General features: G+C 46.5%; 1 long non-coding RNA gene across 1 annotated transcript in view; it reads left to right on the plus strand.

Annotated features, from left to right (window-relative positions):
• LOC138350624 (uncharacterized) overlaps positions 1 to 4,248 on the plus strand; it is a 71,621-nt gene extending 67,373 nt beyond the window's left edge. The window contains exon 2 of the long non-coding RNA XR_011222163.1: positions 1,509 to 4,248. This is a non-coding gene — a long non-coding RNA (uncharacterized lncRNA). The remainder of the gene's footprint in view (positions 1 to 1,508) is intronic.
• The last annotated feature ends 6,294 nt before the right edge of the window (positions 4,249 to 10,542 follow it).

The following is a 10,542-nucleotide window of genomic DNA, read 5'->3' on the forward strand; positions in this document are numbered from 1 at the left end:
CTCCTTTGCAATACTACCCTCCCCCTCCTCCTCTGCACCACTACCCTCCTCCTCTGCACCACTACCCTCCTCCTCTGCACCACTAACCCTCCTCCTCTGCTCCACTACCCTCCTCCTCTGCACCACTACCCTCCTCCTCTGCACCACTACCCTTTTCCTTTGCACCACTACCCTCCTCCTGCTCCTCTGCACTACTACCCTCCTCTTCCTCTGCACCACTACCCTCCTCCTCTGCACCACTCCCCTTTTCCTCCTCCTCTGCACCACTACCCTCCTCCTCTGCACCACTACCCTTTTCCTCTGCATTTCTACCCTCAACCTCCTCGGCACCACTACCCTCCTCCTCCTCTGCACCACTACCCTCCTCCTCCTCTGCACCACTACCCCCCTCCTCTGCACCACTACCTTCCTCCTCCTCTGCACCACTATCCTCCTTCTCCTCTGCACCACTACCCTCCTCCTCCTCTGCATAACTACCCTCCTACTTCTCTGCACCACTACCCTCCTCCTCCTCTGCACCACTACCCTCCTCCTCCTCTGCACCACTACCCCCCTCCTCTGCACCACTACCTTCCTCCTCCTCTGCACCACTATCCTCCTTCTCCTCTGCACCACTACCCTCCTCCTCCTCTGCACCACTATCCTCCTCCTCTGCACCACTACCCTCCTCCCCCTCTGCACCACTACCCTCCTCCTCCTCTGCACCACTACCCTCCTCCTCCTCTGCACCACTACCCTCCTCCTCCTCTGCACCACTACACTCCTCCTCCTCTGCACCACTACCCTCCTCCTCCTCTGCACCACTACCCTCCTCCTCCTCTGCACCACTACCCTCCTCCTTCTCTGCACCACTATCCTCCTCCTCTGCACCACTACCCTCCTCCTCCTCTGCACCACTACCCTCCTCCTCCTCTGCACCACTATCCTCCTCCTCTGCACCACTACCCTCCTCCTCCTCTGCACCACTACCCTCCTCCTCTGCACCACTACCCTCCTCCTCCTCTGCACCACTATCCTCCTCCTCTGCACCACTACCCTCCTCCTCCTCTGCACCACTACCCTCCTCCTCCTCTGCACCACTATCCTCCTCCTCTGCACCACTACCCTCCTCCTCCTCTGCACCACTATCCTACTCCTCTGCACCACTACCCTCCTCCTCCTCTGCACCACTACCCTCCTCCTCCTCTGCACCACTACCCTCCTCCTCTGCACCACTATCCTCCTCCTCCTCTGCACCACTACCCTCCTCCTCCTCTGCACCACTACCCTCCTCCTCCTCCTCCTTAAGAGATGGGTGTGAGGAGTAGCCAGGTGTGGGCTTCAGTGTTCCCTTTCATCTGCAGGTGTAGGTGGGGAGAGTTTCCAGGTGTGGGCTTCAGTGTTCTCTTTCATCTACAGGTGTGGGTGGGGAGAGTTGCCATGTGTGGACTTCAATGTTCCCTCTCATCTACAGGTGTGGGTGGGGAGAGTTGCCATGTGTGGACTTCAATGTTCCCTCTCATCTACAGGTGTGGGTGGGGAGAGACTCCTGCGAGGACTTCACCGGAGGGGCGTCACTGGTGATGACCTTACGGTTAGGATCCAGGACAGTGAGGACAGTGAGGACAGTGAGGACAGTGAGGAGAACAAGTACCTCCGAGAGCTCGGTGCGTCGATTAACAATTTTAATAATGTTTATATATTGTAGATTGTTGAGACCAGCCTCACGAGACCAATAATGTCCAAGGACACATCTACGAGGAGCTGGTTGTTGAGACCAGCCTCACGAGACCAATAATGTCCAAGGACACATCTACGAGGAGCTGGTTGTTGAGACCTGCCTCACGAGACCAATAATGTACAAGTACACATCTACGAGGAGCTGGTTGTTGAGACCTGCCTCACGAGACCAATAATGTACAAGGACACATCTACGAGGAGCTGGTTGTTGAGACCAGCCTCACGAGACCAATAATGTACAAGGACACATCTACGAGGAGCTGGTTGTTGAGACCAGCCTCACGAGACCAATAATGTCCAAGGACACATCTACGAGGAGCTGGTTGTTGAGACCTGCCTCACGAGACCAATAATGTACAAGGACACATCTACGAGGAGCTGGTTGTTGAGACCAGCCTCACGAGACCAATAATGTACAAGGACACATCTACGAGGAGCTGGTTGTTGAGACCAGCCTCACGAGACCAATAATGTACAAGGTCACATCTACGAGGAGCTGGTTGTTGAGACCAGCCTCACGAGACCAATGTACATGTACATTATATAACAATGATTATGATGTACATCTCTCAATGAGATGATTACATCTCATCAAGTATTAGATGTACATGTGTAGATGTACAGTAATCTACAAATGTACATGTGTAGATGTACAGTAATCTACAGATGTACATGTGTAGATGTACAGTAATTTACAGATGTACATGTGTAGATGTACAGTAATCTACAGATGTACATGTGTAGATGTACAGTAATCTACAGATGTACATGTGTAGATGTACAGTAATCTACAGATGTACATGTGTAGATGTACAGTAATCTACAGATCTACATGTGTAGATGTACAGTAATCTACAGATGTACATGTATAGATGTACATGTGTTGATGTACATGTGTAGATGTACAGTAATCTACAGATGTACATGTATAGATGTACATGTGTAGATGTACATGTGTAGATGTACAGTAATCTAAAGATGTACATGTTCAGATGTACAGTAATCTACAGATGTACATGTGTAGATGTACAGTAAGATGTACATGATGTACTCCAGATGTACTCCTTTCATCAAAATATGTGGTTCGTATTTGGTGTAATTCATGTGCCAACCCGCAGATCTTGATGTTGCAACTGCTGTGTACTGGTCACTATATATCTTCTGCATTGCTCTATTGCTAATTACTTTCTTAATCTGTGATAGACTCTGTGGTATGTAAATGTCTACATTTCTTCTCTTAGTTGCAAGTTTTGCAGCATCGTCTGCAATGTCATTTCCAGTTATTCCCATGTGACTTGGCACCCAGTTGACAGTACCCAACGGCCTTGATGTTCGAGTGTTTGCATTTTAGTATGCTGGTGGAATGAATGAGTTTTAGTATGCTGGTGGAATGAATGAGTTTTAGTATGCTGGTGGAATGAATGAGTTTTTGTTTTGATGATAGTGAGAATGAGTTTTGGTATACGTTGTTTGTATGAGTTTTGGCATGTTGGAGGTATGAATGTATTTTATTGTGCTGGTGGTACCTTCCTTGAGGTTACCTTGAGGCCGTTTAGGGCCTTACCGTCCCCGCGGCCCGGTCCTCGACCAGGCCTCCTCGTTGCTGGACAGGTTAACCAGGCTGTTGGACGCGGCTGCTAGCAGACTGTCATATGAATCACAGCCTGGTTGATCAGAGCTTATCAAGTTCTCTCTTGAACACTGTGAGAGATCGGGTAGTTATACCCTTTATGTGTAGTAGAAGGTATAGATAAGCAGCCTTCCAGTCTGTAGTGGAAGGTATAGATAAGCAGCCTTCCAGTCTGTAGTGGAAGATATAGATAAGCAGCCTTCCGGTCTGTATTGGAAGGTATAGATAAGCATTTGTCTCCTGATTTTATGAATAAGTTTTGGTATGTAATTGATATATCAGCATTTTCTACACTTTATTATCAATATGACTTTCTTTACTATTGTTTATTGGATCACTATTATTAGTTTTGGGTCTTTATTTGTTACGAGATCTTAGTTATTGTAACATTTTAGGGATTTTAGACATTTGGGAATTTTTGTCTGACTTTAGTCTGTCTTAACCTTATTATCCCCAAGATCAAGCAGGAGCATATATACACCTGTGCTATTGTAAGTTGCTTAATGTACAACTAAATACAGTAAGTTGCCGACTGTAACTTACAATTATGCATTAAGCAGCTTACCGTATATGTACTTTCATATTATCAGTATCCTATTGTAAACTTGCTCTAATACAGTAGGAAGCCTTTTGGGCACTTACTTTATTACAGTAAGTAACGTATTGTACAAGATCTTTTGTACAGTAAGCAGCTTACTGTTCAAGTAGTTTAATACAGTAAGTGTCCTTCTGCACACTTAAATGAACAATTTCTTTAGTAAAGAAACTACCATATGTACGCCTGCTTTGATACTGTAAGTAGTACTGTACTATATTTTATATAGTAAAGTACTACAACTATTAAAGTAAATACATGCATTATTTGAAATACAGTAACATATAACTTTAAACAATATAAACACTTTTATTTGCCCTCATTTTCTGAGGCCTGTTGTTTGGAGGTATTAACCTGCTAGTGGTATATGATATGACTTTTTCAACAGAAACAGAGTAAGACAAATCCGAGTGGTAAACGTTGTCAATAGTCCTCAGGACTCTGGCTTGAGACCTGTCTTGTTTAAAGTATATAAACCACGTAGATAAAAAATAAATTAATTTTCTTAATAAATTAAGAAAAACTTAATACGATACAAGAAGACTTAAGCTTTTAAAATTTAACAAAACTTTTGCATGTGCTGGTCAAAACTGTTTATGCTCAGTTTAATATTACGTTGACTTTCCTTTAAATGATTGGAGAGGAAAGTCTCATTTTGATAATTTTCTCAAATTCTTCACCTTCATTATACCTCACTATCAAACTGTTGCTGCTGACAGTGAGAACAGTAACCAACCTTAAAACATTTAAACTGGCAGAAAGCCACTATTGCTGACCTGAAAAAGCTTAGTGTCTGTTTAACAGAAAACTTGATAATATTCATATATCAATTATTGTAACTGTCAACACAAATCTTCAGTGTAATATCTATCAAAACAGTTTCAATTACTCTTTTTTTCATCTGTTATGTCAGTGCTGGTTAAGGAAGGGGCGAGAGAATCCTTCTAAAAAACTAATAGAAGAAGTTATGCCTGGTTGGAATTGTCACGTTAAAGCATTCCAAATTACATCTATTATTGGGATACTCTGTGGCAAGATGCTGGGTGTCCCAGAGATGGCTGGGATACTCTGTGTCAAGATGCTGGGTGTCCCAGAGATGGCTGGGATACCCTGTGGCAAAATGCTGGGTGTCCCAGAGATGGCTGGGATACTCTGTGGCAAGATGCTGGGTGCCCCAGAGATGGCTGGGATACCCTGTGGCAAGATGCTGGGTGCCCCAGAGATAGCTGGGATACCCTGTGGCAACATGCTGGGTGTCCCAGAGATGGCTGGGATACTCTGTGGCAAGATGCTGGGTGTCCCAGAGATGGCTGCCTGTCCCAGACCAGACCAAGAAATAGTGCTCTAACCATCATATTATCAACAGGATTTAAGACAAAACAAATATTTTACAATCAAGTGATTTCTGATTGCCTTTAAAGACAAAACGGTTTATGAATTTCGGGATGAAATTATAAAATTATGAGAGAGAAAGGAACGTCTTTCAAGATTCCTCTGGGCCTGTATTACATGTAATACTTTCAGAGATAAGTATTCAACACTATACAGCAGAGCTGTATACAGGACACGAGACTGAACCTGACCTTCCTTCAGTTCTCTGTCACATCTGTTTATATTTGGCTACTAATGTTTTAATATTGAAATAAATTTATTTCAAAATATATTTCATGTTTTGAAATTAAAATAAATTTATTGAGATATAAATTACACACGTAGAGTTGAAGCAGCTCAAGGTATTATCACACCGTCCAGTCCAACGTGTTCATATTTACCTGAATTTGCCTGAGGGCCACTATCTCTCGAGTGGCCTCGACGAGGACAGAACGATCAACAAATTCTTCAACATTTTAAGTTTCGATGAGTTCAGTCGTGTCATGTCTGGTTTGCAGTGTTGTTAACCCTGTAAACTCTCAACTATTCCTCGTATGGGAGCCCACTTAGAGCATAAAGGCATAAACACACAAGGGCATAAAGCCCAGGAGCTCCCGCCATCTACAGGGACGTCCGCGCCTTGGCCCCGCCCACCTCTCTCAGGATTGGTGCGCCAGCCAGCCAATCACAGCCGGCCGGCCGCTCAGCAGCCAGACTTGCTCTCAGTCAGCTACAAGTTCTCTCGTCGCCAAGTCGCGCCGTTGAGGCCTTGGCAATTGAACTGTGACCCAACCAGCTCTACAGACGCTTACAGCAGAATGATGTCCAAATAAACCCATCCCCATCCTCATCCTTGCCCCCCCCCCTCCTCCTCATTCTCTCCCTGCCTGTACAACAACACTCCACACACACACACTCACACAATACACAATGCACAACCTACTAATCATAGAATTAAGATGTGAATAAGGCTGTCTTTCTAAACTATTTCTACCTCTTGTTTTTCGCCATTCCAAACGATCATTCCCGAGCGGTAGCCAAAACTGGGTTCTTGAAATTCTCTCGAAGGTTTGATGGGGAACTAGCAGGCTTAGGCTATCGATAGGTTCAATTACCAACTGTTCAAGTAGCTCTAGTTGCCTAACAATTAGAAGTTAGCGGCCTCGGCCGAACTAACACCCATCAGTCATTTAGTCTACCAAGACACAACACAAACATCCATCTTAGTACAGATTAGATTAGGCTTCCTGGCCCCACAAGGTCATGGCGGCCAAAGTCAGCTTCACTGACGAATCTGGCCAGATTCGTTCTCCAGCCCAACTACTTGAAGTAATTCATGAGATCACCCAGATTACCTACAAAAAATGTGTTCAAAATAACGAATGGAGCCATCTTGTTGGTACACAATACAGACCTTCCAGAACTCCTTTCGACCGACAGTCAAAACAAACAATTGGAGAAGGTGGATCACAGTCTACCCCCCAGCCGAATTCCAAGCAAAACGCACTATCTTTGTACATAGGATCCATGACATCATCATGGATCACTCAGTTGACGAGATATCTGCAGATATCTGGAGATAAAACAGTGATATTAAAATAATTCAGGCCCACTGGTTCACAACTCAATCCCACAACAACCAAGTACTGAAGCTAACTCTGGCTTCACCGGAGCAAGCAGCACAAGTCTGCAACCTTGGCTTTTCTGCATTTGGCATCAAGTCTGGCCCTGACAAAATCACCCTACAGAGGTTTCACAAGCTCAAACAATGCTTCCAGTATGACCACTATTCCAGTGCATGCAACAATGAAATCCCCAAGTGCAGCAGATGTGCAGGGGAACACAACTACAGGGAATGCACAAGCCCAACACCCAAATGTGCACTATGCAATGGTGCACGCATTACAATCTCTCATTTGTGTCCCCATAGAGAGGATGCAATCAAGCAAGCACAAGAAACGGTGACAAAAGCCCGTCAACAAGCAGCAATCACCATTCCTGCCCCTCCTCCACCAGTAAACGCCTGGGGTAACCCCAACCAACAAGAGGCACAATGGCCTGTCCCCTGTCCACATGTCCAAGGACTCGTTGGCCTACCTGTCTCCTAACAACACAACAGCCGCCGGCCAGGACCAAAAACCCAACAACCCCAACCCAAATACTTTCCACTCCCAGGCCTCATCCAACGCTCAAGAGACACCAAACTCCCAGAATCACCCCGGCCCCTCCACCCCGACAAACTAGCAAACACTCAGGTTCGCCCTTCCTACAGTAGTCCCAGACAGGATTATACTCAAAGCCCTCACAATCACCCTTGCCATAAGAAACCCTAGACGCAATCAGCGCCTCACACACCGCAGTTCCAAACACCACTGTTCTAAGAGGCTCAGGGCCAACACTAGCAGCCGAAGCTCATCCCCTGAGGACAGGATTAGGGCAAGCAACCCCCCATAATACTCCATCTGTGAGTGACTCTAGCACTACAGACGTGGACATCGAGAACAGTAGCGTCAACAAAGACCCCTCAATTGTACAGCAACGTGTGGAAAACCTCATCCATCCCCCTGCCGGAACCAAGAACATGATCCCTGGTCCAAAATACCTATCCTCCACCTACACACACATCAGAAGCCAAACCGAAGTTAACAACACTGACACTCGAGCCAAACAAACACATGGGGATCACCATTCTTCAAGTGAATGTCAGACACTACTTCAACAACAGATACCTCCTCACCCTGGAGGTAGCCAGACTTAACCCAGATATTATCTTACTCAATGAAACAGCGGGTAGACAGGACCAGCACACCTCACTTTGGGGATATTCCACTAGGGAGGTCAACTGGGGGGGGGGGGGATGCACAGCAGGGTGGCAATCCTAATAAGGAGAAGGCTTTCCTACAGCCCCATCCTCATAGAAGATGACCACTTCCTTGCAATAGAATTCACCACCTCACACGGCCCCTAATCGTCTGCACCGCATACCTACCCCCAGGACTCACTTACCTCCCCTCTATCCCACTCAACAGGCTGCTCGACAGGGCACTCCCAACTATAATTGCAGGAGACCTGAATGCCCACCACCACCAGGCCCTATTCAACGCTCCTACCAGAGCAGACCTAAAGGGCAGACAGCTCTTTAGTTTAATGCAAAACAGAGACCTCTCCTTCGAAGGCCCCCACTTCAAGACATTCTTTGCTGGCACTGTGAGTGGCTCCCCTGACATATTACTGACCAACAGAGACTGTGACCTGTTCCACTGCAGAGTGACCCCAGGCAAGAACGTGGGGTCGGATCACATACATGTGGTCACCATTCTCTAAGCTACCCCCTTCCAGTTTGTGACACCTCCCAGGCCCAGACTGGAAACCATGCGAGCCAGGGACTATGACACCTTCCTCACTGACGACCCCATCATTGAGTTTGACAACCTACCCACCCAAACAATAGACCAAGCAGTAAACACCATCCACAACCGCATCCAGCTTGCAACTGAGGCCATCTGTGAAAGATCCACCACAAGGGCCCACCACCAATATAAACCGACCCAAGAAATCAGAGGTAAAATGAATGAGTACCAACGAGCCTGTCAAAGCCACTACCAAACTGGCCAGCCACCAGTGTTGTTCCTACAAACACTCAGAAGGGGAACCTTAGACCTAATGCTAATTCATTAGAGCCACATATGGGGAACCCTTGTGAGACAGGCCAACCAGTACAAAAAGGAGCCAGGAGCCTTCTGGCGTAAGATCAGACAGCTCTTGGGATCGGCTAACCCCAGCCTCACCCGCCTCATACACACATTCCTGGATGAAGATGACGGGAAACAACAGGAAAAATTAGAAGACCCACAAGAACAGGCTGACCTCATCAGTGCAGTATGGAAAAAAAGACTCTCACAGCTTTAAACAGCAGAGCCTTCAACAACATTCACTTCATCCGTGTCAACCAATGGACAACAGAAAACGCCGCCTTCCTTCTCAGCACCCCCTTGATAGACCTGACAACCCTCCAAGACGACCACCCACTAACAAGACCCATAACTATGGTAGAGATGAGAGGAGTCATTAAAAACATCCAAGATAAGGCCCCAGGACCATCGGGGATCAAAGCAAAGCAGATCAAATTCCTACCAGGCAATTTTCTGCAATCCCTACTCAACCTATTCAATGCCATGTTGGCTTCTGGTCACATTCCCTTAGCTTTCAAATCGGCCAAGATGATATTCATTCCCAAACCCAAGAAAGACCCCCATCAGCCTGGCAACTACCGTCCAATCTCCCTCTTAGACACAATAGGCAAGTGCTTTGAAAAAATCATGTCCAACCGTTTCAATTTCTACATGGAGTACAGCAACCTCTTCACAAAAAAAACAGTTTGGCTTTCGAGCACAAAGGTCAACCTTGCACACAATAAACATCATCTAAGATGCTGTGAGATCAATTCGCCAGCAAAAACAGGTAGCCCTGATTGCGACGAGGGACGTCCACAAGGTCAAGGACAGCCTATGGCATGATGGTCTGGTGTACAAATTAGCAGAATTACCAGCCCAAAACTGGACCCTCCTTAGGCTGATCAGAAACTTCCTAAAGAACAAACAAGTTACTCCCAGCTTCAAGGCGAAAGCTGCAGCAGTTTTCACCCCAACAGCTGGAGTCCCCCAAGGGTCGTGCCTGAGCCCTGTCCTCTTCAACGTTTTTGTAAATGACCTGCCCCAACCGGAGAACAGGGACACCATTATTGTCCAATTTGCAGACGACGAAACACACGAAATAACATCTGACCCAAGTAGCCAAGCAGCCAAACATGCAACTGTAACCCGTAAGGCGAACATAGAACTAGCCAGGACTGCTAACTGGGAAAGAAAATGGAGGATCACCACTAACCCAGAAAAGATCCAAATAAGCACTGTCAGATGTATGGCCTTCTCAATAGAAAACGAGGGGGGGGGGGGAGGGATAAGGATCAGGGGTGAACCCATAGCCATCTCAAACTCCAACACAGTGCTCGGATACAACTTTAACAGACTACTCAACTCCACCCAGTACGTCTCCCAGAATACAGCGATGGCTAGGGGTTCCCTGTTGAGGCTCTTCCGCTTTAGGCAAGCTCCATCCCACATCAAGCTCCACCTGTACTGAATGATAATAAGGCCTAGCCTGGAGTACCCTTACGACCACCTGAACCTTACCAACAAAACCAACATGCTGAAGATCCAACGGGTAC

Source organism: Procambarus clarkii, chromosome 46, assembly GCF_040958095.1.
Source record: "Procambarus clarkii isolate CNS0578487 chromosome 46, FALCON_Pclarkii_2.0, whole genome shotgun sequence".
Classification (NCBI taxonomy): domain Eukaryota; kingdom Metazoa; phylum Arthropoda; class Malacostraca; order Decapoda; family Cambaridae; genus Procambarus; species Procambarus clarkii.